The 27,980-nt window shown below is 57.6% G+C and overlaps 1 long non-coding RNA gene across 2 annotated transcripts; it reads right to left on the bottom strand.

Annotated features, from left to right (window-relative positions):
* Nucleotides 1-833: 833 nt before the first annotated feature.
* LOC108175704 (uncharacterized) lies at nt 834-26,409 on the bottom strand. 2 transcript variants are annotated; one of them, XR_011387517.1, is made up of 4 exons: nt 25,530-26,409; nt 19,868-20,207; nt 18,409-18,635; nt 834-2,780 (listed from the first exon to the last, which is right to left on the bottom strand). It is a non-coding gene; the product is annotated as an uncharacterized lncRNA (long non-coding RNA). The 2 variants fall into 2 exon arrangements; XR_007915486.2 differs by lacking the exon at nt 19,868-20,207.
* Nucleotides 26,410-27,980: the final 1,571 nt, after the last annotated feature.

The raw sequence follows: 27,980 nt of genomic DNA, 5'->3' as shown, positions 1-27,980 counted from the left end.
CCCTCTGCCCGCCCTCCCCGGGCGGGTCCCTGGTGGGCGGGCCGTGGCCACCTGTCCGCGGCGCACTTAGGGGGAACGGCTGGGGTCTCCGGCGCGCCCCTTACTACAGAAGGGGGCCCGCGAGGTGCAGGCCCCTTCTCCGGCCCCGGGGTGTCCTCCCCGGGGGTCCCGGCGTGCACGCAGCCCTCCACGCGCCGCAGACCCCCGACACCCGCGGCGCGCTCACACCTCCCGGCCCCACAGTGCCCCGCGCCCCACGGAGCCTGCGCGGGGCGGGCCGGAGCGGGGACGTGCGGCACGTGCGCCGCGCCGTGATTGGCAGCGCCGGCCCCGCCCCCAGCCCCGGGCCGGGGGCGGAAGAGGGGTCCGGGGCGGCGAGGGCTGTCGCCCAGGAACAATGGGGCCCGATGGGGCGGTGCTCCGTGGAGCGGGGTGCGAACGCGTGTGCGAGTGCGGAGAACGTTCCCGGCCCCGGGAGGCCCGGGACGCACAAAGGCGGCGCGCGCTTGGCTGGGCCGTGACGCTCTGCCCGAGCAGGAGCCCAGGAGGACCTCGCCGAAGGGCCGGGCCGGGAAGGAAGGGTGGCCCCGGGCTGCGGCGCAGGTGCGCGCAGCCCCCGGGACCCGGGACGAGCCTGCGGTGCGGCCGCGCGCCGCGCCCTGGCCCAGCGGCTGGAGAGAGACCGGTGTGGGGTCCGGGGACCCGGCCGGAGCCGTCCCTGGGGCTGCCGTGAGAGAGCCCCAGACCGCAGGGCGATTCCTCCCTGGGGAGGCCGTCCAGCACCACTTCCCCTGCCGCGCTCTCACGTGCAGTGACTGAATTATTATTATTTCATTTATTATTTGAGAGGCATTGGGGCACAGAGATCGTTTGTTCCCACAACAGCCTGGGTTGGCCCGGGCCGGTCAGGAGCCTGGCACTCCATGCAGGTCAGGAACCTCCCAAGGAACCTTAGCTCGAAGCTGGAATAGACGGGGGAGCTGGCCTTGAACCCAGCACTTCAGGGTTGCAAGCTATGTCCTAACCACGCAGCCAAATGCCCACACCCACCCGGCAGTCACTACAGCCTCCAAGATACAGTAACTGGCATTTTAACCCTGGGGGAAGCGAGGCCTGGTTAGTCGAGCCGTGTACCCTGAGTGACACACCTGGGGTACAGGTCGGGGCGGGGACCAGTGTCCTGACGGGAACTGCAGGGCGCTGTACAGACATCAAAGGAGGGCCCGGGCAGCCAAGGGCACACCCAGCAATTGAAATGAAACCCAGCGGGATTAGACCAACCCCCCACCCCCAGCCGTCGCCCTTGAAACACAGGGTAGCTCTGCTGCTGCACACCTGTGTGTGAACAGGCGTGGAAAGCCAGTGCCAGATGGGAAAACAGGCGAGGAGGATGGGTTACCATGGGCTGGAGCCGATCGTCCCCCTGCTGGTCCCCAGTGGGAGGCTGGGCGCTGCCTCCCTCAGGTAGGCTACACCCAAGGGGCCTCAAGCCTGCATCTGAGCCTCCGCCACCATCCCGGCCCTGAGGAAGCAGCAGTGCGGCCCCCGCCGTCCCGCTGCCCCTGGCTACCGTGATGCTGTCAACAGGAGGGTTGCTCCCCGGGGATTCGCCCAGCCAGGCCCGCGGAGTCCTGCCACCTGGCCATGGAAGGCTCTGGGCCTCTGGGGCCCCGCGGATGAGGCTCAGCGGCCAGGGGACCATGGGCGTGGACGGGGGTTCGGACGGCCCCGGGCACGCACTGTGCTGCCTGCGAGCTTTAGCCCAGAGCCTGAGGAAGGCTCCCATGTGAACATCTGCGCCAACTCAGGGAGGAGGCTGGAGGCTGGAGGCTGGGGAGAGGACCCGTCCTTCAGCTGTGCCTGCTGCCTCGGGCGGTGCAGAACTCCCCCTTCACAAGGCAGCCTGGGAGGGAACCAGACCCTGTGGCAGTATCCTGTGTTGAGTAATCTGAGACCTTAGGGGATACAGGGTTAGGGAACTGAGACTGGGCGTGAGCGAACTTTGCTTTCAGAAAAACAAAGCAGTTACACTGTGAATACAGGCGAGGCCTGCCTCGGACAGTTTCTGTTCCTCTCAGTGCTTGCTGCTCGGCCTTGGAGCCCCAGCCTTCTGCACCTGCGCTGTCCAGTACCCGAGTGCCTGGCCACCCAGGTCGTGGCTGGCTACACTGGCCAGGCGGTGAGTGCAAAGCAAACACTGGACTCCAGAGGCCTGGTAAGGAAGAAGGGTAGCAGCTCATTGATACTTTCAGCATCGATAAATAATACTTTGGGCTTCACTAAATCCTCCACCAGCACCTCGCCTGTTTCCTTTGCACTTGCTTTCCCGTAGCTAGTAGAGCACCTCGCAGAAGCCAGGAACATTCCTCATCTGGGTGACGGCTGTGTGAGTGTGTGCCTGGGTGTTGAAACTCGTCACGCTGCGTACTTTATTGCTGTACTATAAATAAAAATGGATTTAAGTGCAAAAGAAAGAAGTAACGGCAGCTTGCCAATGCCTCTGGAGTAAAATCTCAGCTCCCCAAAGCCACCTCAGCCGCGCCCAGCCCCGTGCCTGTCCCGTGCCATCTTCGCCAGGGCTCACTGGCCTCCCAGCTGTCCTGGGGTGTCTCATCCGTGCGCACTCAGGACATCTGCCTCTTTTTGCAAGGTTTTCCTCCAGGTCTCCTAAGTCATCTGGCATCGCTTGGCATCGCTTGGCATCGCTTGGCATCGCTTGGCATCGCTTGGCATCGCTGGGGCCCGGCTGAATCGCCACTTCTTTCTTCCTTGACGTTCCTCTAGCAGTTAGGATGCATTGGGTCAAAAAAAGAGATGTGGGTGTTAAGGCACAGCAGGTCAAGCTGTCCCTGGGGCACCTGCGTCCCACGTCACGGTGCCCGGGACCGAGTCCCGCTCTGCCACCAGTCCGGCTTCTGCTAACTGGGAAGCCGCGGGTGGCCCCAGTACTTGAGTCCCTGCCCCCCACGTGACGTCCTGCTCCTGGACTCAGCCTGGCCAGCCCTGACCGTGGCAGACACCTGGGGAGCCAACCAAAGGATGAAAGATCTCTCTCTCTCTCGTTCTGCCTTCAAATAAATAAAAGTAAACTTAATAAGGAAGAAACAAGAACCCCCGACCGGCTTAAACACGGGTGGGAAATTATTGACTTGGGAGCTAGAAAGTCGGAAAGCAAACCAGACCTCACCGTGGTATGGCCAGGGCCTGGGTCCTTCCCTTCCTCCACGGGTCAGCTTTATCCTGCTGATGTCTTGCACACTAGCAAAGTGGTTGCAGCACCCCGGGCCTCACGTCCAAGTTCCACTCCTACCAAGAGTCTCTCGTCCTCCAGCACCCAAGGGAAAGATGCTGGACCCACAGTCAGCCCAGGGGAATCCACGTGCTCACGGGCACATCCCTGAACCGAGCCCCGCTTCCTTCTGGAGCCTGATTGGGCTTAGGCGGCTAAGGCCCCACCCCACCCGAGGCTCAGGGGTACTACGGTTCTCTGTGGCTGGGATCCGGAAGAGCAACCAGCAGCGTCCACTGGATCACCGTACCGTGTCCCGTGTCCCGTGTCCCGTGTCCCATGTACCGTGTCCCGTGTCCCGTGTACCATGTACCGTGCACCATGTACCATGTACCGTGTCCCGTGTCCCATGTCCCGTGTACCGTGTCCCGTGCACCGTGTCCCGTGTACCGTGTCCCGTGCACCGTGTACCGTGTCCCGTGTCCCATGTACCTTGTCCCGTGTACCGTGTACCGTGTACCGTGCCAAGTCACCGCCTCCACCCGGGCTCAGCAAATTCGTCCTGTAAAGGACCAAGTAATGGAGAGCTGGGCTTGTGTGCCTAACTTGGTTTTGTTTACAATCCTTTAAACATTCAACAAAGGAAAACCAGGACAAGAGCTGGATTTGGCCCCAGGGCCCTGCTCTGCCAGCTATTGACCAATGCCATTGGGTGTCTGTGGCATCTAAATTTACCTCTGGTTTATTTCCCCCGACTACAGTAGCAGCTCTGTGAGAGCAGGCAGCCCTCTTCACCCTGCCTGCCCGACACCTAACACGATCCGTGGGTCGGCGACAGAGCCCGTCAGCCCCGAGACCAGCCCTCACCTGGCGCGTCTGTCCTCCGTGTGCCCGCTGCCAGGGAAGGAATGGTCTACAGAGCAGGAAGAGGCAGTGTCGCCTGGGGAGGCCGCGTCCTGCCTAGCTGGCCTCACCTGCCTTTAAGGTCTCCACACCTCTGGAAAAATCCTCAGCTGGTGCTCTGCCCACAGCCTTCCCCCTTCTCCATCACCAACCCCCAAACCCGGGTCTTTCCAGCTCTCTTCGGTGCAGTGACTGCACGTCGCGTAGCTCGGACTGAACTTCTCGTTCTGTGCTTTGCTGAACAGGCAGGTGCAGCAGAACATGGCAGACGGGAGGTGCGGCTGGAGAGGGGCTTCTGTCCTGCGTGCTGCCGACACCTCAGCAAAGACCGTGGGAACGGAACGGAGGAAGGGCAAGGCAGCTGGCAGCGAGCAGGGCAGCGGCTCTCCCAGCACGGAGGAGTAACCCCTGCTTCATCGCGCGGCGGTGACGGTGACGGTTAGGGCGGTCCCTGAACCAGGACAGGACACTCTGCTGGAAGCTCCAGACTTAGGTTTAGGAACAATTAAAAAGTCCCTGCCTCGGGCGGTGGCTCAGGGCGCTCACTCCCCCAGCAGGAGTCGGCCGCAGTGCTGCTCCGGGGGACTTGGCTGTGGACAGAGCCCTGAGACACAGGAAGGGGTGGGGTCCTGGGATCCAGGAGGTGCGCGCTGAGCGGCAGACAGGGAGCATGACGGTGCTTCTCTTCGTGCCAAGGCTGCCCCCACAACCCCTGGGCAGCCGAAAAGAGCTTTCTGGAGGGAGTTGTTTGCTTGGGGGTGGGGGTCCTCATTAATGCAAGTCTGACTTTCCCAACTTGGTTGTCCTCGGGCTAGCGACACTGTGTTGCCGGGAATCTGAAAGTCAGTAGAACGTCCTAAGACCACGAGTGATGTCTGTGGAACTCAACGTAAGTGTCTGCCCACTGACATCTGTTGTCTGTGACAGTTGACACTCAGTACAACTAGGCACTGAGTGCTGTCACTAGCACCCTGTGGGGTGGATTCTACTCCATCGTGTTGGGCAGACAGGGAAACTGAGGCACAGTGCCATCACTTGTTCAAGCCCCACAACTACTGTGATCCAAGATTCAAGTACAGGGGCTGGCATTGCAGGGGAGTGGGCTAAGCCTGCAGCCCTGGCTTCCCACATCGGAGCACCAGTTCGGGTCCTGACTGCTCTGATTCCAGTCCAGCTCCCTGCTAATGCACCTGGGAAAGCAGAAGAGGATGGCCCAAGTGCTTGGGCCCCTACACTCTTGGGGCTCCAGCTTCTGCCTGGCCCAGCTCCGGCCATTGTGGCCATTTGGGGAGTGAACCAGCAGATGGAAGATCTCTTTCTCTGACACTCTTTCAAATAAATAAAATAAACCTTTAAAAAATGCAAAGACAGGCCACTGACTCTGGAATACCTTATTTATTTGAGAGGCAGAGTTACAGAGAGAGAGAGAGAGAGAGAATCTTCCATCTTCTGGTTCACTCCCCAGATGGCCATATGGCCAGAGCTGGGACAATCTGAAGCCAGGAGCCAGGAGTTTCTTCTGGGTCTCCCACATGGGTGCAGGGGCCCAAGCACTTGGGCCATCTTCTACTGCTTTCCCAGGCACATTAGCAGGAAGCTGGATCGGAAGAGGAGCAGCCGGGATGTGAACTGGGCACCCATATGGGATGCCAGCACCGCAGACAGAGGCTTGCCCTACGATACCACAGCGCCAGCTCCTGGAGTACATAACTCACTACTTCTCCTGTAGACTGTGGCCACTCTTACACAGGGAGCAGCTGCCAGGGCAGACGTTGCTCCCCTCCAACAAGTGTTGCCATATATGATACAGGGCCCATTGAGGCCACATCCATCGATCAGGAAAAGCCAAGTGGCCACATCCATCTATCAGGAAAAGCCAAGTGGCCATATCCATCGATCAGGAAAAGCCAAGTGGCCATATCCATCGATCAGGAAAAGCCATGGGAAGCAGTGGTTACGATGCCACTTGGGATGCTGGCATCCATACCTAAACTCCTGGTTCACATCCTGGGTCCTCTGCTTCCAAGCTAGCTTCCTGATCAGGCACAGCCCGGAGGTCACAGGCGATGGCTGAAATATTTCTGTCCTTGCAACCCACGTGGGAGAACTGGATTGAGTTCCAGGCTCCTGGCTTTTGCCTGGCCCGGCCTTGGCTATTGTGAACATTTGGAGAGTGAATCAGCATATGGAAACTTGCTCTCTCTCTTCTTTTAAATAAAATGAGTGAGCAAGGGGGTGGACACTGTGGTTAAGCCTCCGCCTGTGGGTGCCGGTTCGAGTCCTGGCTGCTCCACTTCCCTGTCAAGGCACTGGGAAAGCAGTAGAGGATGGCCAAAGTGCTTGCGCCCCTGCACCCACATGGGAGACCCGGAGGAAGCTCCTGGCTCCGGCCTGGCCCATTCCTGGCTGTTCTGGCCATTTGGGGAGTGAACTAGTGGATGGAAGACCGCTCTCTCAGCTTCTGTCTCTCCCTCTCTGTAACTCTGCCTTTCAAATAAATAAATCTTCAAAAAATAAAAATAAATTTCTCTAAAGAAGCGATTACTGAAGAGAGGAGGAAGAAGAGGGGGCACTGGCAGTTTTTTAAAAAGTGAGGGAAAATCTCTGTGACTAAAGCTCTTGGGAGTGGAAAGTGCCCTAGGTTCTGCCATTTTCTGGTGCGCTGGGTTGAGCTGGAGTTTGGACTCAGTCCTTTGTGGGGCAGACACTGTGGGTACTACACGGGTAGAAAAGGCACAAGCCTGCATCGCATCCATCTCTGCGCAGTGGCACTGTCCGTGCTTCCTACTTTCTGTGCTTGGCTCCTCTGTGGCCACCGTGCTCTGCTCCGCCCCACCTCATCCACCTGCAATCTCCCATCTCTTCCACTACTGAGAGCACAGGTGGGATTCAGGGGGCCCAGGAACGTGTGAGTTCTGCCCTTGCTTTTCCACCCTTTCCATCCTGCAGGGCTCCTGAGGGCCCACATCAAGGTAAAAAATAAGACAGCAGTGGCCAGCGCTGTGGCACAGTGGGTTAAGCCTCCACCTGTGGCTCTGGTGTCCCATACGGCGCTGGTTCAAGTCCTGGCTGCTCCTATTCTGACCCAGCTCCCTGCCTTGGCCTGGGAAAGCAGCAGAAGATGGCCCAAGTCCTTGGGCCTCAGCACCCGCGTGGGAGACCCGGAAGCAGCTCCTGGCTCCGGGCTTCGGATCAGCCCAGCTCTGGCCGTTGCAGCCACTTGGGGAGTGAACCAGTGGGTGGAAGACCTCTCTCTCTGTCTGTAAATCTAACTCTCAAATACATAAAAGATTTTTAAAAAGATAAAGGGCAGAACCTGTTCCCTCAGAGACAGAGCCCCAGACAAAGAGGCAGGCCCCTGCCTGGCTCAGAGCCCGTGTGTAGGAGCTGCTGTTTCCCACAGACATGGCCGGCAGCTCCTGTCCATCAGCTGTGTTGCAGGGGGCAGAGGCCACACTGGGCAGGGCTCTGTACAGACGGCACAGCAGAGGCTCGGAAACCCATAACCTAGACGCTCTCACATCCCACATCCCGCTTGACACAGGCCCAACCTGCCTGAGAGGGAGGGGGTGGGGTGGCAAGCAGGCCGGGCCCCATGAGGCCTGGAGACCAGGAGGGGAGAGCAAGACCCGCCCATCCCTGGGAGCAGGAAGTGGGCGAGAAGGCCACACCTGGGCACAGGGCCCCTTATCACCTAGGAGCCCCACCCCTCATAAACATGGGTGAACCAGAGTCCTGGATCCCGACCAGACCAGCAGGCAGCAGCTCCCAGAGGGCAGCCAGCCAAGGGGCAGGGCTCTCTCCCCTGCAGGAACACAGTCTCACCTAGTGCTCATAGCTCCCTGTTTGCAGATGCAGAGCATGGAATGCATATTAAACACGGACAAGGAACCGGGGCAAGGTCACACAGGTAGGAAGTAGGGCACTCGGAACGCGGGCTGGACTCTCTGGCCTCTGCCCAGATTCCCTTCAGGGACCAATGACAACTCACAGCCCCTCCCTGCCTACAGGAAGCTGCCTCATCCAAGGCTGGCCCCTCCCTGGGGTGGGGGTGCCCATATCCAACTCAACTGCGTGGGGGCAGGGAGCAGGGCCCAGAACCCAGCCCTGGCCTCACTCAGGCCAGCTCGGAAGGGTGGAAGGCAGGGCTGTCGTGTCAACTGCGCTGCACTTGGGCTTCTCCTCCTCCCAGTCCTGCTTCCCTCCCCCTGCCAGGGGACCCTCCCCAGTCACCCTGCTGCACGCCAAGCTCCCTCTAGGGGCTGCCACAGTAAGCTGGGACTTGCTGTCCCCACCTCAAGCCTGCTGGACTGAAAACCCAGACTCCAAAAAGGGAGGAATGAGGCGACCCGAAGGTTAACAGCAGCAGGCGGGCAGCCTCCCGGGGCTCGATGACCTGTTGCCTGGACCCGAGGGGTCACCTGGCGGTGAAGTCCAAAGGACAGGGGAGTGGGAGGGGGAGGAACTGGAGCCACGAGGAAGCAGCTCTTCCTGCAGACACACCTGACGTTAGGGCGTCTCCCTCCTCCTTCCTGTTTGCCTGGACGGTCACACACTGCTTAAAAGTACAAGCAGATTGCACTTGGACTGAGTTTGCACACTTTTAGGTTATTAAGGATTTTGGGGGCTGGTGGTGTGGCCAGCAGGTTAAGCCACTGCCTGCGACGCTGGTACCCAGTGTGGGCTCCGGTTTGAGTCCTGGCTGCTTCACTTTCAATCCAGCTCTCTGCTAATGTGCCTGGGACAGCAGCAGGAGATGGCCCAAGTGCTTGGTCATCTGTACCCTTGTGGGAGACCTGGAAAAAGCTCCTGGCTCCTGGCTTTGGTCTGGCCCAGCCCTGGCTACTGCACCATTTGGGGAGTGAACCAGTGACTGGAAGATTCTCTCTCTCTCTCTCTCTCTCTCTCTCTGCCTTTCAAATAAATCAATCTTTAAAAGATCTGTTTTTAAAGGTTTATTTTATTTGAAGAGCAGAGGAGCAGAGTGACAGAGAGCAGATCTGCTTGTTCTCTGCCCAGATGCCCACAGCAGCCAGGACGAGGCCAGGCCGAAGCCAGGAGTCCAGAGTCGGCCTCCCTGCGGGCAGCAGGGACCCACGCATTTGAGCCATGACTGCTGCCTCCCGGGGTGTGCCTCAGCAGGAAGCTGGGTGGGAAGTGGGGGTGGAGCGCGATCCCAGGCACTCAGAGGGGATGCAGGTTCCAAGCAGCAGTCTAACCCCTGGTGCGCAACACCCACCCAATATTAGGATTTTAAATCTGCCCGGGCCCCTGACCGCCCTTTATTTCGAGGGGAACCAGCTGTGGAATGGCACACGGGAGATGGTACCACTGCATCCCCAGCCCCAGGGTCAGACTCTCTCTGGCCCTGATCCCTGCCGGAGTAGGGGTGCTGGGTGCACACAGCCCAGGAGCCGGAGGGCTTAGAGCCTGGGGCCCTAGAGCCTCCCCTGTTCCCCTCGTCCCTTTACTGAGGTGAAAGTCGGTACCCAAAGAGCATGTGGTAAAGCTTGGACAACCCATTCTGAGGCAGGGGAATGGAAGGTTCTAGAGAGCCAGCTCTCCTGGTGAATGGGTCACCTCAGGGCTTTTACATCCAGCCTAGAAGACAGCTGTGTGTGCACGCATATGCCGTACATGTGTGTGTACTGTGGTATACACGTGTGCAGTCTGCATACTGTATGTGTTTGCTAAGTGTGTCTATGTGTGAAAATGCACTTGTGTACGTGTGTGGTGCATGTAACATGCAGTGTGTATGTGGTATGCATGCATGTGTGTGTACAATGCGCTTGTGTACATGTGTGGTGCATGTAACATGTGCAGTGTGTATGTGGTATGCATGCATGGTGTGTGTACAATGTGCATGTGTACCTGTGTGGTGCATGTAACATGTGCAGTGTGTATGTGGTATGCATGCATGGTGTGTGTACAATGTGCTTGTGTACCTGTGTGTGGTGCATGTAACATGTGCAGTTGTGTATGTGGTATGCATGCATGGTGTGTGTACAATGTGCCTGTGTACCTGTGTGGTGCATGTAACATGTGCAGTGTGTATGTGGTATGCATGCATGGTGTGTGTACAATGTGCCTGTGTACCTGTGTGGTGCATGTAACATGTGCAGTTGTGTATGTGGTATGCATGCATGGTGTGTGTATAATGTGCCTGTGTCCCTGTGTGTGGTGCATGTAACATGTGCAGTTGTGTATGTGGTATGCATGCATGGTGTGTGTACAATGTGCCTGTGTCCCTGTGTGTGGTGCATGTAACATGTGCAGTTGTGTATGTGGTATGCATGCATGGTGCGTGTGTGTGTGCGTGATGCGCTTGTGTATGTGTGTGGTCCATATAACACATGCAGTGTGTATGTGGTATGCATGCATGTGCATGTACAATGTGCTTGTGTATGTGTGTGGTGCGTGTGAGTAGCATGTACAGTGTGTACATGGTATGCATGCATGTGTGTATGCGTGTGTGCGTGTGCAGCTCCCAGGTGCCCATCGTTTACAGCTGAGAGTGGCCACTGGCATTGATGAGGACAGGATGTGGATGTACTTGATTTTCACACACGTGCAGGGAGAGGAGGAAGGGAAGCAAGGTGGAGCTGTGGAGAGACAAGGACTAAGTCCAGCCCAGCGCCCGGCTCAGGAGTGCAGCCTGCCCCGAGCCCGCCCCAAGCCCATCCTAAGCCTGCCCGAGCCTGCCCCGAGACCACCCCAGACCACCCCAGACCACCCGAGACCACCCCAGACCACCTAAGACCACTCCGAGAGTATCCCGAGACCGCCCCAGACCACCCCAGACCACCCCCAGACCGCCCCAGACCACCCTGAGACCACCCCAGACCACCCCCAGACCACCCCCAGACCACCCCAGACCACCCCAGACCACCCGAGCCTGCCCTAGACCACCCCAGACCACCCCAAACAACCTGAGACCACCCCAGACCACCCACAGACCACCCCAGACCACCCGAGCCTGCCCTAGACCACCCCAGGCCATCCCAGACCGCCCCAGACCACCCCTAGCCCGCTTTTGTCAGCCGCTGCGGGGCTCCAGCGAGCCTGGGACCTGAGCTGGAGGACACCTGCTTCTGTTTACTCTTCCTTTATCTTAACGGACCGGCTCCCCGGCCCACACCCTCCGCAAGCTCCAGGGGACCCTGGGATCCCCACGGCCCAGGTGCGCAGGTGGGGGCTGCTTCCTGCCTGAGCACAGAGCGGGAGGGAAGAGGGCCCAGAGCCAGCGCCAGGGCGTCCCAGCCTCGGCGGTCAGAGTGGAGGGTGAGGGCAGAGGCAGACAAAGGCAGGAAAGGGGCAGCGTGCCAGGCAGCCTCAGGTCGCCCCGGGCTGCTGACCACAGCTGGAAATTCCTGTTGGAGCTCCGTGTTTCCTCTCATTACGAGATAAGTCACTCCCCCTTGAACCAGAAGGATCCTGTCCTGGAAGAACCCTCCCAGAGAGGACCTCTGCTAGCCCACAGGGCGCCTCTGTGCACCTCGGAGAAGGGGCCCCGTCCTCAGGCAGCCCCGGCCTGTGACTCGGCAGGTGCCCCTCCACGTCCCCGGCACCGGCCACAGAGAACCTGCGCGGCTACACGATCGCCGCAGCTCTGTCCTCCAACACTTTCACGCCCTGCACATCTCAAGTCCTGAGTGCACACAGAGAAGCAGCTGTGGCCGAGAGACGCCTGAGGGGCCTCGGAGGCCTACCTGGTCCAGAGTCTCGGCTCCCATGCGAGGCACCATGAGGCTGCGGCCGAGCTCCGAGACAGGCCTGGCCCGAGGTAGCCTAAGCTGTGCTCACGGGCAATCTAGAATGAATGGCAAAGCCACCAGCTTGTATTCAAGGATTTCTTTCTTTAAATTTTCCTTTTTACCTATTATCTTTTAAAAATGCTATTTATTTGAAAGGCAGAGCAATGACACGAGGAGGGGGGGAGAGGGAGAGGGAGAGGCAGAGGGAGAGAGAGGGAGAGGGAGAGGAAAGGAGAGGGAGAGAGAGGGAGAGTCTTCCACTCCTCAAAGGCCTACAATAGCAGGTCAAGGCCAGGAGCGGGAACTCCGCTGGGTCTCTGGGTGGTGACGGGGAGCCATGCAGGCGCACACTAGCAGGAAGCTAGAGTGGGTGGCAGAGGCGGGCCTTGGCCCCAGGCATGCTGGTACGGGAGGTGGGTGTCCGAGCACCAGGCCACCTGCTGCACTCAAGCCCTAGCCTCCTAAAGCTTGGTCTTGTTGTTTCTCTTGTAGCCATTAGGAGATCTGGATTTTCTGTGGGCAGAGTGGCGATACACACGCGGCAAAGGGGCTGCCAGCTCGCTCTCTGGCACCAGGACGCAGGCTCCTCCCTTGCTGGCTCAGCACCTTCTCCACAACCTGACTGCTAAGGGGGTGAGATCATCTCCCACGAGGAACTGTCCGTGAACTAAGAGGTGACGCACGGAACCACGCGGCACGGGCTTGCTTTCCCGGGGCAAGGGTGGGACCTCCACGAGCAGCTCACCGAGGATGGCCATGTTTTCCACCCCGCGGAGAAACGCGGCAGCCCCTGTAGAGCAGGGAAAGTGAGCCAGGGACGTCACACCTGCCGCAGACAGGAACCACCGGGCGGGTTTGCACCAAACGGGGGTCAACGGAGCATCCAAATGAACGGCAGCTGTGGAATAAAAATCCGTGTGTCCACAGCGACACTCGCAACAGGGGAGGAAGGGAGGGAACCATCGGCTAACAGAAGTGGAAGCAAGGTGGGTGTGCGGTGCAGTGTGTAGGACACCACTGGGGATGCCTGCATTCCACATCAGTGCCTGGATGTGCACCCCGGCTCCGCTTCCAATTCCAGCTTCCTGCTAATGTGCACCCTGGGGGGCAGCAGGGCGCATGGCTCGAGCACTTGGGCCCCTGCCACTCACGTGGGAGACTCAACTGAATTCCGTGTTCCTGGCTTTGGCCTGACCCACCCCATCTGAGGCTGGCATTTGGGAAGACAGCGACACACGGAAGATCTCTCTCTCTCTCTCTCTCTGCCTTTCAAATGAAAATGTTGTTAAAATGGGAGTTAAATGCCTAACATAGCTTCTTATATATAGCAAGCACTCAAAAAATAAGTCACTACTAATTTAACTTCTTCCATAATTCAGTAATGATCTTTTCTCAGTTTTACTGTTGTTAAAGAAAAATATATATGCAATATTTTAAAAATAAAATAATTCTCAAAAATCTTAAAATGCTCAGTCCCTTCCCCCACTATTCCCATCTCTGATTTCCAAAGGCCAAGACTTTTTTTTGTTTTGTTTTGTTTTGTTTTAAGATTTACTTATTTGAAAGACAGAGTGACAGAGAGAGTGAGAAAGGTATCTTATAGCCACTGGTTCACTTCCCAAAGGCCCCAATAGCCAGGCTTGGTCCAGGCCAAAGGCAGGAGCCCAGAACCCCATCCAGGTCTCCTACACGGGTGGCAAGGGTCATCTGCTGCCTTCCCCGCTGCGTTAGCAGGGAGTTGAAGGCAGAGCAGCTGGGGCTTGAACCGGCGCTCCAATACAGGATGCCAGTGCCGACCGCAACGGTCTAACTGGCTGTGCTGCAATGTCGCTCCCTTGGGACACCACTATTTGTTGTTTTTAAAGATTTGTTTATTTGCAAGTCAGTTACAGAGAGAAAGGGATGGGGGGAATCTTCCAACCACTGTTTCACTCCCCAGAGGGCCGCAAGGAGGCCAGGAGCTTCTTCCAGGTCTCCCATGCGAGTGCAGGGCCCAAACACTTGGGCCATTCTCTGCTTTCCCAGGCCATAGCAGGGAGCTGGATGGGAAGTGGGGCAGCTGGACAAGAACCAGCGCCCGTATGGGATGCCGGTGTCGCAGGAGGGAGCTTTACCAGCTGCGCCACAACAAGGCCGCTGAAAAGCACCACTTTCTGACTTCCACCAGCTTCTCCTGTTACTCTCGGTTTTATTTATTATCTGATGCCTTCGTCCTTTGGAAAATAAAGACATGGCTCTCACATATTCCCTTTCCTTCTCCTCCTATCAGTAGCCAGGGGTTCTCAGGACGGCGTGCTCACTGTTCACAGCTGAGCTGGGCTGAGTCGTCTTAGTCCGCCTCCGAGCTGGTCTGTGTTAGTCAGCCGTCTCAGCAGAGGGAAGCTGCTTTGGAAGGAGGAAGGATTTGAGGGGCGCAGTCTCAGATCCTCGCTACTCTGGCATCTGCTGAGGGTGGTGGGCAGCAGCGCGCACACAGAGAGCGGGTCACACGGGAGCCAGGACGCAGAGAGCGGCAGGGAGCTCGCTCATCCACGTGGTCTCCCCTGAAAAGTCATGATGGGGCCAGGGTTGTGGCACACCTGCATCGCTGGCATCCCATATGGGCACAGGTTCGAGTCCTGGCTGTTCTACTTCCACTCCAACTCCCTGCTAATGTGCCAAGGAAAACAGCAGAAGATGGCCCAAGCACTTGGGCCCCTGCCACCTATGTGGGAGACCTGGATAAAGCTCCTGGCTTCGGCCTGGCCCAGCCCCAGCTCTTGTGGCCATTTGGGGAATGAACCAATAGATGGAAGACCCCTTTTTGTCTCTCACTCTCTCTGTAACTTTGCCTTTCAAATAAATAAATAAATCTTAAAAAAAAAAACAACCATCATGACTCTAGCGTGGGGCTTCACCCAAACAACCTAATCCAACCAATTCCTGAAGCCTCCCCTTCAGACCCCATAAAGGAACACCGAACCTCCACCCTCTGTAGGGAAGCCAAATCTCGTGCAAACCAAAGCACGTTACACACTACGTCTGCACGTCCCCGGAAGGGAACGCGGCCCGGCTTTCTGCATGTGCAGCTGATGACGCACACACGCAACTCCTCTCCAAGCTCTCCGCTGGAACCTAGATCTCAGATTCAGATGCGGCAGGACCGGTTCCGTTTCCTTTCCCTTGGGCACTCCCTCTGAGCCCTCTGTCCTCGTCCTCCATCCTCCATCCTCGTCCTCCGTCCTCGTCCTCCATCCTCGTCCTCTGTCCTCATCCTCATCCTCATCCTCCATTCTCGTCCTCGTCCTCGTCCTCCATCCTCGTCCTCTCGTCCTCCATCCTCGTCCTCCATCCTCGTCCTCTCGTCCTCCATCCTCGTCCTCGTCCTCCATCCTCGTCCTCCATCCTCCATCCTCGTCCTCCATCCCTCCATCCTCGTCCTCCATCCTCGTCCTCCATCCCTCCATCCTCGTCCTCCATCCTCGTCCTCCATCCTCGTCCTCTCGTCCTCCATCCTCGTCCTCTCGTCCTCTCGTCCTCCATCCTCATCCTCGTCCTCCATCCTCGTCCTCTCGTCCTCCATCCCTCCATCCTCGTCCTCTCGTCCTCCATCCTCCGTCCTCTCGTCCTCGTCCTCCATCTTCGTCCTCTCGTCCTCCATCCCTCCATCCTCGTCCTCTCGTCCTCCATCCTCCGTCCTCTCGTCCTCTCGTCCTCCATCCTCCGTCCTCCATCCTCGTCCTCTCGTCCTCTCGTCCTCCATCCTCGTCCTCCATCCTCGTCCTCCATCCTCGTCCTCATCCTCCATCCTCGTCCTCTCGTCCTCCATCCTCGTCCTCCATCCTCGTCCTCTCGTCCTCGTCCTCCATCCTCGTCCTCATCCTCCATCCTCGTCCTCCATCCTCGTCCTCCATCCTCATCCTCGTCCTCCATCCTCGTCCTCATCCTCCATCCTCGTCCTCCGTTCTCGTCCTCTGTCCTCGTCCTCATCCTCCATCCTCGTCCTCCATCCTCATCCTCCGTCCTCCATCCTCGTCCTCGTCCTCGTCCTCATCCTCTCGTCCTCGTCCTCCCCCGTTTCCCAGCTCAGCCCCTCCTGGGTTTGCAGGCAGTGTGCCACCTGGTTCTCTGTGCAAGGTTACTCTGGATACAAACATGCTGAGATGTTGCATTTCTGAACACGTCCTCACGTTGCCTCCGCACTACTGTTGGTTTGGCTGCCTGTCGCTTGGAAGCGACTCGGAGAGCTGCGAAGCCACCGAACTCATTGTGGCCCAGCATCTGGCGCAGGAATCCAGAGTCATGTGATTCCGGACCTTTCGTCAAAGTCCTGATTTCTGTGTTTTTTCTCCTGGCTTTATTTTTTGATCTTCTCTTTAATCATGCTGTTCAGAAATGCCATGATTAAGATTTATTTATTTAGTTATTTGAAAGGCAGAGTGGCAGAGGCAGAGGCTGAGGCAGAGTCTTCCTCCTCCTCTGGTTCACTCCGCAGGTGGCCACATGGCCGGAGCTGGGCTGATCCGAAGCCAGGAGCTTAGAGCCTCCTCCAGGTCTCCCACGTGGGTGCAGGGCCCAAGGACTTGGGCCACCCTCCACTGCCCTCCCAGGCCATAGCAGGGAGCTGGATCGGAAGTGGAGCAGTCAGGACTAGAACTGGCGCCCATGTGGGATGCCAGCAATGCAGGCAGTGGCCTCACCAGCCACACCACAGCAGCGGCCCTCAGAAACTTCATGATTCTGTGTCTTGTTATACGATTTCTTTCCCATTCATTGGACAGGCTTTCAATCTAGAAATAAATGATTTCCATTTTATAATTCTTTCCGGAATAATAATTTTTTTAATTTTTTTTAATTTTTATTTTTTTATTTATTTTTTATTTGACAGGCAAAGTGGACAGTGAGAGAGAGACAGAGAGAAAGGTCTTCCTTTGCCGCTGGTTCACCCTCCAATGGCCACCACGGCCAGCGCACTGTACTGATCCGATGGCAGGAGCCAGGTACTTATCCTGGTCTCCCATGGGGTGCAGGGCCCAAGCACTTGGGCCATCCTCCACTGCCTTCCCGGGCCACAGCAGAGAGCTGGCCTGGAAGAGGGGCAACCGGGACAGAATCCGGCGCCCCAACCGGGACTAGAACCTGGTGTGCCGGCACCACAAGGCGGAGGATTAGCCTAGTGAGCCGTGGCGCCAGCCTATAATTTTTTAAAACATTATTTCTTCCTTTCTATTTTCTCCGTATGGAATCCCAATTTCTCAAATGTTCTACCTTCTCAATGGACCCTTCTTTTCTTACTGTCTTTGTCATATGTGCTCACCTTTTTTGTCCCTTATTATCTGCAGATTTTTTTTCTCAACATTATCTTCTGACCATTCTTGAATTTTTAGTTTCTAATATCACAGCACAAACCTCCAAGAATTCTTTTTTATTCTGAGTGCTCATTTTAAAAAATAATATCCTGGGGCCAGCACCATGGCTCACTTGGCTAATCCTCCACCTGCGGTGCCGGCATCCCATATGGGCACCAGATTCTGTCCCGGCTGCTCCTCTTCCAGTCCAGCTCTCTGCTGTGGCCCAGGAGGGCAGTGGAGGATGGCCCGGGTGCTTGGGCCCCTGCACCCACATGGGAGACCAAGAGGAAGCACCTGGCTCCTGGCTTCGGATTGGTGCAGCACCGGCCATAGCGGCCATTTGGGGGGTGAACCAACAGAAGGAAGACCTTTCTCTCTGTCTCTCTTCCTCACTGTCTAACTTTATCTATAAAAAAAAATGTTAAAAAATAATATCCTTGGAGGTGGAGATGCTTCCACGGAGACCAGCTCCCTGGGGCCCTCCTGGGGCTCACCACTGGCCAGGGCCGGGGCATCAGCACACGGCCCTCCCGGCCAACTCAGAACCTGGTGCCCCCCACGCACCAGTGCTGCTCTCCACGGGGGGCGTCAAGTCCTCGCCCCGCTCAGTCAGAGTCTGTCTCCTCCTCGTGGCTTCCACAGCGGCCAGTCCCTGAGAACCGTCTTGCACGCCAAACGCTGTGTCAGCCTTGGCCTCTCGGGAGCCACCGCGACACAGCCCTCTCCTCGTTTCCCAGGGACAGACCTGCTTTCACCACGCCGGGCGTCCTCAGTGTGGATCTGCTTGGTTTTGTTCAAGCTGTCTCTGCTTCTTTCACTGGCTCTCTTCCTCCAGGTTCTGTGTGTGAGTGTGTGTATGTGTATGTGTATATATGTGTGTGAGTGTATATGTGTGTATATGTGAGTGTGTGTATGTGTGAGTGTGTATGTGTGTATGTATGTATGTGTGTATATGTGTGAGTGTGTATGTGTGTGTCTGTGTGAATGTGTGTATGTGTATATGTGTATATGAGTGTGTGTATGTGTGTATATGTATGTATGTGTATGTGTGTGAGTGCGTATGTGTGTATGTGTGTATATGTGTGTGAGTGTATGTATGTGTATGTGTGTGTATGTGTGTATGTGTGTTGTCCTGTTTCATGTCACACGCTGTTCACAAATTGCCCATCCGGTCATACTAAGAGTGACTCACCAAACCTTGACATAAACAAGATGTGAATGCACGTTGGGCACTCACGTTCGACGGGGTCTCCTTCTCCCTTTCTCAGTGGTCAGCGTCCTCAGCAGAGTTCCCCAGACTCGCTCTCAGGTTTAAACTTGTCTGCCGGTGTCCAGGAGACAGGATGGGAAGAATGAGCGCCTCACCCCTGCACGAGGCAGCTTCTCATCACAGCAATAGAATACCTGAAACAACTCACCCTGTAAAGAAACAAGGGTTGCTTAGTTCACAGTTTCAGAGGTTCAAGCCCAAGGCCGGGTAGCCCCGTTGGTTTGGCTTCTGGAGAGGGCAGTGGCAAAGTTCACCTGGAGAACAGAGCCCGTGGGGAGCCAGGCAGCGGGGTGAGGGGCTGGGCCCAGCTCAGGCCCTCTCGTGAGAACGACACCCAACACCATCAGATCACATTCCCCTGCCTTTGGTACCATCAGCGTATCGCTCTGGTCCGAGTGTCTGTGTGAGTTCGAACCCCAGCGTCCTCTTTACTGACGAATCTCACCCTGCTGTGCCAGGGCCTCCAGGGCCTCTCTGGCTCACCCCCCCATGGGCCAAGTGCTCGGTCTCTGACTCAGGCAGAGAAACGGGAACGGCTTGTTGTGTAGGCTGGGGGAGGAAGTCAGGGATCTTATGACAATAGCTAAGGCTGGACGAAGCCAAAGTCAGGAGCCAAAACCTCAGGGTGGTCTCCCCCGTGGGCACCTGAGCCATCACTGTCTGTCTCCCAGGGTGTGTATTAGCAGGAAGCTGGAATTGCAAGTGGGGCCAGGACTCAGCCCAAACACTGATGTGGGATGAAGGCCTCCCAGCGGCATCTTAGCTGTCCTACCAAACACTCATGCCTGATGACAGCTTTTAAACGATGCTCTACTTTTTTGCTACAGCCATTTCCAGTCTTCAGAAGTACCTGGTGAACCAATGTCCAGGCCTCGGGCATCTCAGAAACGCGAATCAGGGCTGGCACAGTGGTGTAGTGGGCTGGGCCTCTGCCTGCGGCATGAGCGCCGATTTGTGTCCCAGCTGCTCCTCTCCCAATCCAGCTCTCTGCCGTGGCCTGGGAAAGCAGTGGGTGATGGCCCAAGTGCTTGGGCCCTGCACCCGTGAGGGAGACCAAGAGGTGGCTCCAAGCTCCTGGCTTCAGATCAGCCTAGCTCTGGCCATTGCGGCCATTTGGGGAGTGAACCAGCGGATGGAAGATCTTTCTGTCTTTTCCTCTCTCTGTTAACTCTGCCTCTCAAATAAAAATAAATAAATCCTAAAGAAAAGAAAATGGATCAGCTTGTTTTCCTGGCTCTCCCCTTACAAGACCCTTCCCTCTGGTATATGGGGTTAGGATCCCTAACTAATTTCCAGTTTAAAAAAAAAGTTCTTAATTCCCCCTGTATGTTATTACCTTCCTTATAGGCTACACCTTTTAAAGAAAAAAATCTCCACTCACATGTTGGCGGGGCTTGAGGGAGAGGCGAGGCTCCACACCGAGCAGCTGCTGTTTCACAGGGAGACCTCCCAGCCCGCACAGCCCTCGGCTCCACGCAAACCTGTTCCTGGCTGCCAGTGTAGACAAGGGCAGGCGTGGTGACGCAGCAGGTGACGCGGCGGGCTCACACGCACTGGGAGGCCTGCATCCTGTGACCAGAGGCCGCCTGAGTCCCAGTTACTCTGTTTCCAATCCACCTTCCTGCTGATGTGAGCTCTGGATGGCGTTCCTGGCTCCTGGCTGCAGCCTGGCCCAGTCCCAGCTACTGTGGGAATTTGGGGGAACATCAATGTCTCTCTGCCTTTAAAATAATAAATACATCTTTTTTAAAAAAATTGAAGTCAAGGAGAAATGTGACTTGGTTCACAGTCTTCTGGTAAAAATTTATTATTTATTTGAAAGGCAGAGTGAGAAAGAGAGAGAATCTCCCATGCGCTGGTTCACTCCCCAAATGGCTGCAATAGCAGGCTGCAGCCAGGAGCAGGCGCCTCATCCGTCTCCTACGTGGGTGGCAGGGGCCCAAGGACTTGGGCCACCCTCCCTGGCTTTCCCAGCCACAGCAGCAGGGGGCTGGATTGGAAGTGACACAGCCGGGACTTGAACTGGCACTCATATGGGATTCCAGTGTTGCAGGTGGCAGCTTAACCTGCCGAGCCCCAGTGCTGGCCCTGTTCACACAGTCTAAAGGCCAATTTCCAAACACGCTTTGGGGCCATGGAATTAAATCTGAAGTCTCACCCCAAGTCCAGCTGCCGGGCCATCAAGTGTGGACTGTGTACACACAGTTCAAACCCAAGTCCCAGCCTGTGCCTTCTGTTGAAACCCCCGGGCCCACAGACAGAAGGTTCCCCTCTCACCCACATAGTAAACAGGAAGACCTCTCGGGGCTGTGGGCTCGGGCTGTGGCCCTGCCCCTTTCTTCAGATCCCTTGCTGAGAACTGAGCCATTGCAACATCACGCTCCACCAGCTGGCTCAGCACAAGAAAGCGCTTTGCTGTGGCATGAGGTTTTGCGGGCTGCAAGCTACATCTGGGTCAGCAAATTAACTCCCCAGTGTGGTTCCCAAGTCCAGTGTGCTCTGGCTTAGGGGCTGTGATTTCACCCCCCAGTGTGGTTCCCGAGTCCAGTGTGGTCTGGCTTAGGGGCTGTGATTTCACCCCCCAGGCATCGGCTCTTGTCGTGTTTGGGACACAAGGTCCCTCTGTGGGTGTTCAAGGCACAACACTTCAGGCTACCCCACTGGACGACACAGGGCTAAATCCAGAATCCTGTGTTCTCCACCAAGGTCCCAGGGGTAACTGCTCTAACTCGGCGGTGATGTTTGCAAGTGTGTTAGGACACAGCGGAGAGCTGGAGACGTCCTTCTTTGTTCCTCAATTTCACCTCCACTTCTGTTTCTTGCCTAAACATGAGCCGAACCCTTCTCGGTTCCCTTTCACGGAAGTTTCTAAGTGAATGGTTACATAACAGATGGCCAGCTGGTCTACCTAAACAGGGCCTGACGAAAAGCAGTATCTCCATGGGAGGGGTCACCATGGTTCAGATGCTGGGCCTCCAATTTAGGATGGATTAAGTCCTCAGAGACTGAATCACGTTAAATATTCAAAAACAACTCAGCAAATATTTACTTGAGAGCCTGCTGCTCTCCAAGGCCCTGGAATGCAGACATGACAACCAAGAGCTCGCGGGCCACGGGGAAGACCTAGTGGATTCCAGTGGAGGGCTTGCGTTTTCCTGGCCCCCATTCACCCTTCTCCTGGTCACAGGATCTGAGGACAACGTCAGGCTGTGCTCTCAACAGAACGGAACCTCCCCCTGGCTGTGGAGCTAAGACAAATACCCCAGGCTGACAGCAGCAATGGGCTTGGAGTCGGACTTGTAACGTGGGCAAAGCCAACGACATGCATGAGTTTTCTGCTTAGGCTGCTAAGCGCAGGGACGGATTTCTGCGTGTGGATGGCTGCAACTGCTATCCATGACTTGTTAGAGCGAGCTGCACGGAACTTCCTATCTTCTGCCGCTGAAAAGGCTCAGGGAAGCAGGTGGAGGCATGTTCCTCCCAGAATTCAGTGTATGATTTTAGTTATTTATTAGAGAGAGAGAGAAATTCCCATCCAGTCATTCACTCCCCTGATGCCCACGTAGGCCCCAGGGAACGCAGGTGCCAGGAACTCAGTCTTGGTCTCCCACGAGCGTGCAGGGCCTCAGCTAGTTGAGCCGTCACTGCCGCCTCCCAGGGCGCCCATCAGCACGCTGGGGTTGGAGCAGAGCCAACATTTGCACCCGGATCCTCCAGCCTGCAATGCAGGCTTCTTAACCAGCATCTCAACTGCTGGGCACTCACCCCAATCGTATTCCTTCCTTCCTTCCTTCATTCCATCTGAGAAGCAGGGACAGAGAGAAGCAGAGAGACAAATCTCCCGTCCACTGGTCACTCCCCCATTGCCAGGACCGGGCCGGGCCAGGCTGAAGCCAGGACCAGGACCTCCATCTGGCTGTCCCACATGGGTGGCAGAGGCCCAAGCACCTGAGCCATCATCTGCTGCCTCGCAGGTGCACGTGAGCAGGCTGCTGGAATCCAGAGCAGAGCTGAGACGGGAACCCAGGTTCTTCTTACGGGGCGCAGGAGCTCGGCAGTGTCTTAAATGCACACCAAGCCCCAGGCCCTGATCTTGTCCAAAACAAGGTCTTTGCAGAAGTCGTTAGTTAAGGATCTCAAGGCAAAATCATCAGTGGTAGAGGGCGGGCCCTACATCTCACACGAGATAAGGAGAGAATGCAGGGATGCAGAACACAGGAAGAGGCAGAGGTCCGCCGCCTCCAGGCAAAGGGTGCCCGCCCCGGAAGCTCCGAGGTGCAGGCGAGGGGTCCCGTCCCGCTGTGGTGCCTTCCGAGGGCGCAGGGCTGAGGCTCGGACTCTCAACCCCGGCCTGCAGAACTCAGCAGAGAACCTCACGCTGCTTCAAGCCCCTGGTGGGTGGTGCTGTGTTAAGGCGGCCTGAGAAAACACACACTCCGGCCAGTGAAACCTCCAACAGGGATTTCTTGGTAGCTCAGCCACATCCGGGGAGGTCTCGGTGTGCAATTCAGAGATGGGGAGACGGAGAATTCAGACGGCTATCTCAGCGGGAACGTGGCGAAGCCCAGGAGCTGCCTGTGCCCCCGCTCCACCCGACAGGAGCCTGGACTCCGGGCCCCTCCTGTCTACGCTTCTCGCTCCCTCCTGTCTACACTCCTCGAGGCATTCTCCCTCCTGTCTACACTCCTTGAGGCAAGGACAGGAGCTTGCTCGAGCAAGGACAGGAGCTCTGTTTGATACACGTTGAAAATACTGCTCTTTTGTCTTTTGACTTTTTACAGTAATTTTTGCTTGGTAAAACCTACTTTTTTCAAAGATTTTTGGGGGTTGAATTGTGATGGACATGGCTAAGCCTCTGCCTGCAACACCTACACCCCAGATGGGCACTGATTCCCATCCCGGCTGCTCCACTTCCAATCAGCTCCCTGTAATGTGCCTGGGCAAGCAGTGCAGGACGGCCCAGGTGCTGGGGACCCTCACCCACGTGGGAGACCCAAAGAATCTCCTGTTTTCTATCCAGATCAGTCCCCATGCCTCCCTCGGCTCCATTTTGTTGCCCCAAATCTGGTGGATGCACATCATTCTCCCTTCAACTGCAGAGCAGAAACAAGGGGCATTCCCTGAGTGCGACCAGCACTTCACCCCTGCCTGAGTAACTGATGTGGCCTCCCAGGTGTCCAGTAAGGCAGAGTGACACACACACACACACACACACACACACACACAGGTCTTCCATCCACTGGTTCACTCCCCTCCCAATGCCCACAACAAATGGGGCTGGGTAAGGCCAAAGCCAGGAGCCTAGAACTGCATCGAAGTCTCCCACGTGAGCAGCAGGGACTCAAGTACTTGGGAATCACCCACTGCCTTCCCAGTGTGTTAGGAAGCCGGGTCAGAATGGAGCAGCCAGGATTTAAACTGACACTCCAGTATAGGATGCAGGGTCCTGAGCAGCAGCTTAACCCACTGCACCACAATGTCTGCTCCCAAGCCTATTTTTTACATAGTCAAATTTATCAGGGCCAGCACTGTGGTGTTGTGGGTAAAGCTACCGCCTGCAAGGCCAGCATCCCATATGGCACCAGTGTGAGTCCCAGCTGCTCCACTTCCAATGCAGCTTCCTGTTAATGCGCCTGGGAAAGCAGGGAAGATGGCCCAGGTGCTTGGGCCCCTGCATCCACATGGGGGACCCAGATGGAGTTCCTGGTTCCTGGCTGCAGCCTGGCCCAGCCACAGTCATTATGGCCACTTGGGGAGGCAACCAGCAGGTAGATGACTTCTCTGTGTCTCTCCCTTTTTCTGTAAATCTGCTTTTTAAATCAATCAATCAATCAAAAAAAAAAAAAAAAAAAGGGACGGACAGATGGACGGAGGGAGGGAGGGAAGAGATGCACTGTCTCACAGCGCTGGCATCTGCAAGCCTGAGGTCAAGGTTTCCCCCAGGCCTTGCCGCCTGGCTGTACAGGGCCGTCTTCCTGCATCCCGAGTCTGTCCAGGCTGCCGTCACAGACGCCCTGGGCTCTGAGGCTCCAACAACGGAAACGCATTTTCCCCAGTGCTGGAGGCTGGAGGCTGGGGGCTGGGGGCTGGGAGCTGGAGGCTGGAGGCTGGGGGCTGGAGGCTGGAGGCTGGAGGCTGGGGGCTGGGGGCTGGGGGCTGGGGGTGCAAGGTCAGGGTGCATGGTGAGGGCTCTGTGCCCCTCGGCGGGGCCACACCCTCGTGCCCTCCAAGTGCCTGGCACTGGGGATTAACCCTCCAACACGGGAATCTGGGCTGTGGGGGCAGAGCTCCGTCGGCGACAGCCACTCCGCGGATGGCCTGGACAGGACAGAAAGGGCTCTTCCTGAGGAGGGGGCACTCCCGCCTCCGGACTCTGACTGGAACACCAGCTCCCCCGCTCTCCGGCCTGCTGCAGACCAGAACTCCCCTCCAGCTTGCCTGGTGCAAAAACCTTCAGTCCCCACTGGCCCCGCCGGGCCCTCCCGGTCCCCAGCTTGCAGACTGCAGGGCTGGGGACTTCCCAGCCCCCCGTCACGGCAGGCCATTCCTTATCCATCCTCTGTCTACGCAGTCAGCGCTCCACACCTGCGGGCTCTGTATCCAGACTCAGCCCTCTATGAAATGTCCAAAAAAGCCGAACTTGCACTTCCCACGCTCCGAGTACCAGGCTGGACACGCTCTGCGGCGGCTCCCGCCCTCCCAGGTCCTCCCTCGTCTCCAGGCGCCCGACTGAGCCCTGCACACCTCGCATCTCACCTGCACCCTACAGAGTCGCGGCTTCGATGGTGCCGTCTGCACTGAACACACGCTAACAATGCCGTAGAGGAGCTACTCACAGAGCACTTACGCACTTCTCGAAGTCACCAACTTGTAAGGCGAGCTCACAAGGCGTCCTGTTTCCCAAGAGCGTGCAGCCGGGTGCTCTGCCTGGCTCAGGTCTCCCGCTCGCCTCAGGAACCTGCATCCCACGTGCGGCAGTGCAGTGGCTCGGGACACCTTCACACCCAGCGCTGACACGCACCGCAGGGAGCCCAGTGTCTTACCTGCACATCGGCTGGCTGGCCTCCTGCATCCGCGACTCCAGGCCCGGCTCTGCGGTGCCCAGGCCTGAACCTGAACGGCGGCCTCCGCTTGTGGAGCCTGCACTGGGAGCGGGGCCTCGGGGAGGAGTGCCCAGGTGAAACCAGACGCAGGTCGGGACAAGGCCCGCCGCCAGGGTCCCGCGGCAGGGAGGCAGGGAGGCAGGGAGACCGGCCGGCAGGGCAGCCTCTCTCCTCTGCCACAGCACGCGGCCCCGGGCGGGCGAGGATGCACTCTGCCGGACCAGTACCAGCAGAGGATGCCGGTGCAAACAGCGACGGTTTATTCCCGCGCAAACGTGGGCGGCTGCACACAAGTACCCACCCCGAGCCGCCACTTCTCACTTTTAAACTGGAAAGAAAAGAAAAACTGAAAATGGTACCTATAAGCGGGACGGAAAGAGCCACCTCCCGGCCTGCCCTCTCTCTTTACAGGGAGGGGGCGGTACCTCAATGGATATGCAAACAGAGTGGGGCCTGAGCCCTGGCCACAGCAGGTGCATCCTGGGAAGGCGGCGTATGGAGCCCGCGGTTAAAGAGACAGCAGCTCAGGTCAAGAGCCTCAGGTGATCACTGACGTCATAAATAAGAGCGGCAACTGTTAAATCAACAACAGGAGTCACTGTGCACCTGCTCCCCATGTAGGAGCTCTGTCCTTAATGAGTTGTACTATGAGAATTAACTGCAAAACTTGTTCTCAAGCAGTACTTCATAGGTGGTGTGTGGGGGTGCAAACTGTTGTAATCTTTACTTAGTATAGAGTTGGTCTTCTGTATATGAAGTTAAATTTAAATGAATCTTCGTGAAGAATGGGATGGGAGAGGGAGTAGGAGGTGGGGCGGGAGCGGGGGTGGGAGGGTGGGCATGGGGGGAAGAACCGCTGTATTCCTAAAGCTGTACCTGTGGAATGTACATTAAACAAAAGTTTTTATAAAAACATAAAAAACAGAGACAGCATCATGTTGCAGGCCTACACTGTAACTTCCTGCCTACTCATCTCACACTGGTATTGGGGTGGGATTCATGGGGTCGCCCCACACTCCATCCAAGCAGAGGGGAGAAGTCAACAATCCCCACACTGGGTAGGAAAGACTGGCCAAGAAGAGGAGAGAAAGTGTGGGGGGCAACCGCAGGGCCACGCGGCACAGGGCAGGGAAGCCCCGCGGCTCCGGGAGTTCTGTGAGCGGGGGCTCCAAAGGAATGGGACCGCGCTGGGGCTCCGAGGAGGGCGGGGCCCCAGCACCTGCACCTGCACCGGCACCGGCACCGTCACACAGCGCTGCAGCCGCCCGCCCGGCGGGGAAGGTTGCGTGCAGCTGCTCGGCGCTCAGCGCTGGGGCTTCACTCGGCTCCTGGAGCTCCACTCGACTCCGGCCCCGCGGGGGCCGCCTTTCCTCCGCTGTAGCAGAGCCCTGGGAGCCTCCCGCAGCGTCCGCATCGCCTGCCTCTCAGCACCTGGAAGAGACTGGCGCCCCTGCCGGGCCTGCAGAGCTCCTGAGTACTTCCTCTTCCAGGGCATTCATGAAAACCAGCGGAGCGGGATCAGTGCCGGCTGCTTCCCCGGAGGCGCACTCAAGTCCACAGGGAAGGGCCCGCGCGCGCGCATCGCCGCCCTGGGGTCTCCTGTTTTGAACCTGACCTGCCCTTGTCGGAGCACACTGGCCGGCTTGGGCAGGCGGAGCCCCCCTGCCGCTCCCTGGCCCGCTCCTTCTGAGTCCTGGGCCTTCCGGGCCAGACTCAGGCCTCTGGGGAGACCGAGGGTGAAGCAGGAGGCGTGGCCAGGCCACCCCTGTCTCCATTTCCCTCCCTGCTGCCCATTCCTTCCCGAGTAACATTCCGTGCAAGGCGGGGGACCAGCCCTTCATCCTGGGGTGCACAGAAATGCAGGCTCCCGGCAGGGACACTCCCAGTGTGGGCTGTGGGTTGCCCGAGCTCTCAGGCGAGGTGAGAAGCAAACGCCTGGCCTGGCCTGGCCTGGGCTGAGCTGGCAGCCGGCCTGCACCGAGACTGGCAGGCGTGAAGTGGCGACCGCATCACAGCCGCGCGCTGCCGCAGACGGACGTGCGTCCCCAGGACTCACGTTGAAGCCCTGATCGCTGCTGAGACTGCTGGAGACAGGGCCTGGCAGGGGGAGAAGGCGGGGCTCTGCGTCCTTGCTGTGTGTGCCGCAGGAAGGCCCTGGCTGACACTGCGGGGGGCCTGGTCCGTCCAGAGCCTTCTGTAGCACGGAAGCTGCCGCTCCAGCTGCCTGGAGGGCCGGGCCTCCCCGCGAGGACCCGCAGCTCAGGCCTAGACAGACACCGCACAGCGGTCGTGCCAGCTACCCCAGAGCGCTCACGGGAGGAGGCAGATGCTCGGCCTAGCACTGAGATGGACGCGCCCCGGGCCAGCACTGCGGCACAGCGGGCAGAGCCC

The sequence above is a fragment of the Oryctolagus cuniculus genome, chromosome 3 (genome assembly GCF_964237555.1).
Source record: "Oryctolagus cuniculus chromosome 3, mOryCun1.1, whole genome shotgun sequence".
In the NCBI taxonomy this organism is placed as follows: domain Eukaryota; kingdom Metazoa; phylum Chordata; class Mammalia; order Lagomorpha; family Leporidae; genus Oryctolagus; species Oryctolagus cuniculus.
The sequence above is the reverse complement of the archived record's forward strand: the minus strand, read 5'-3'. Positions and strand labels throughout refer to the sequence as shown.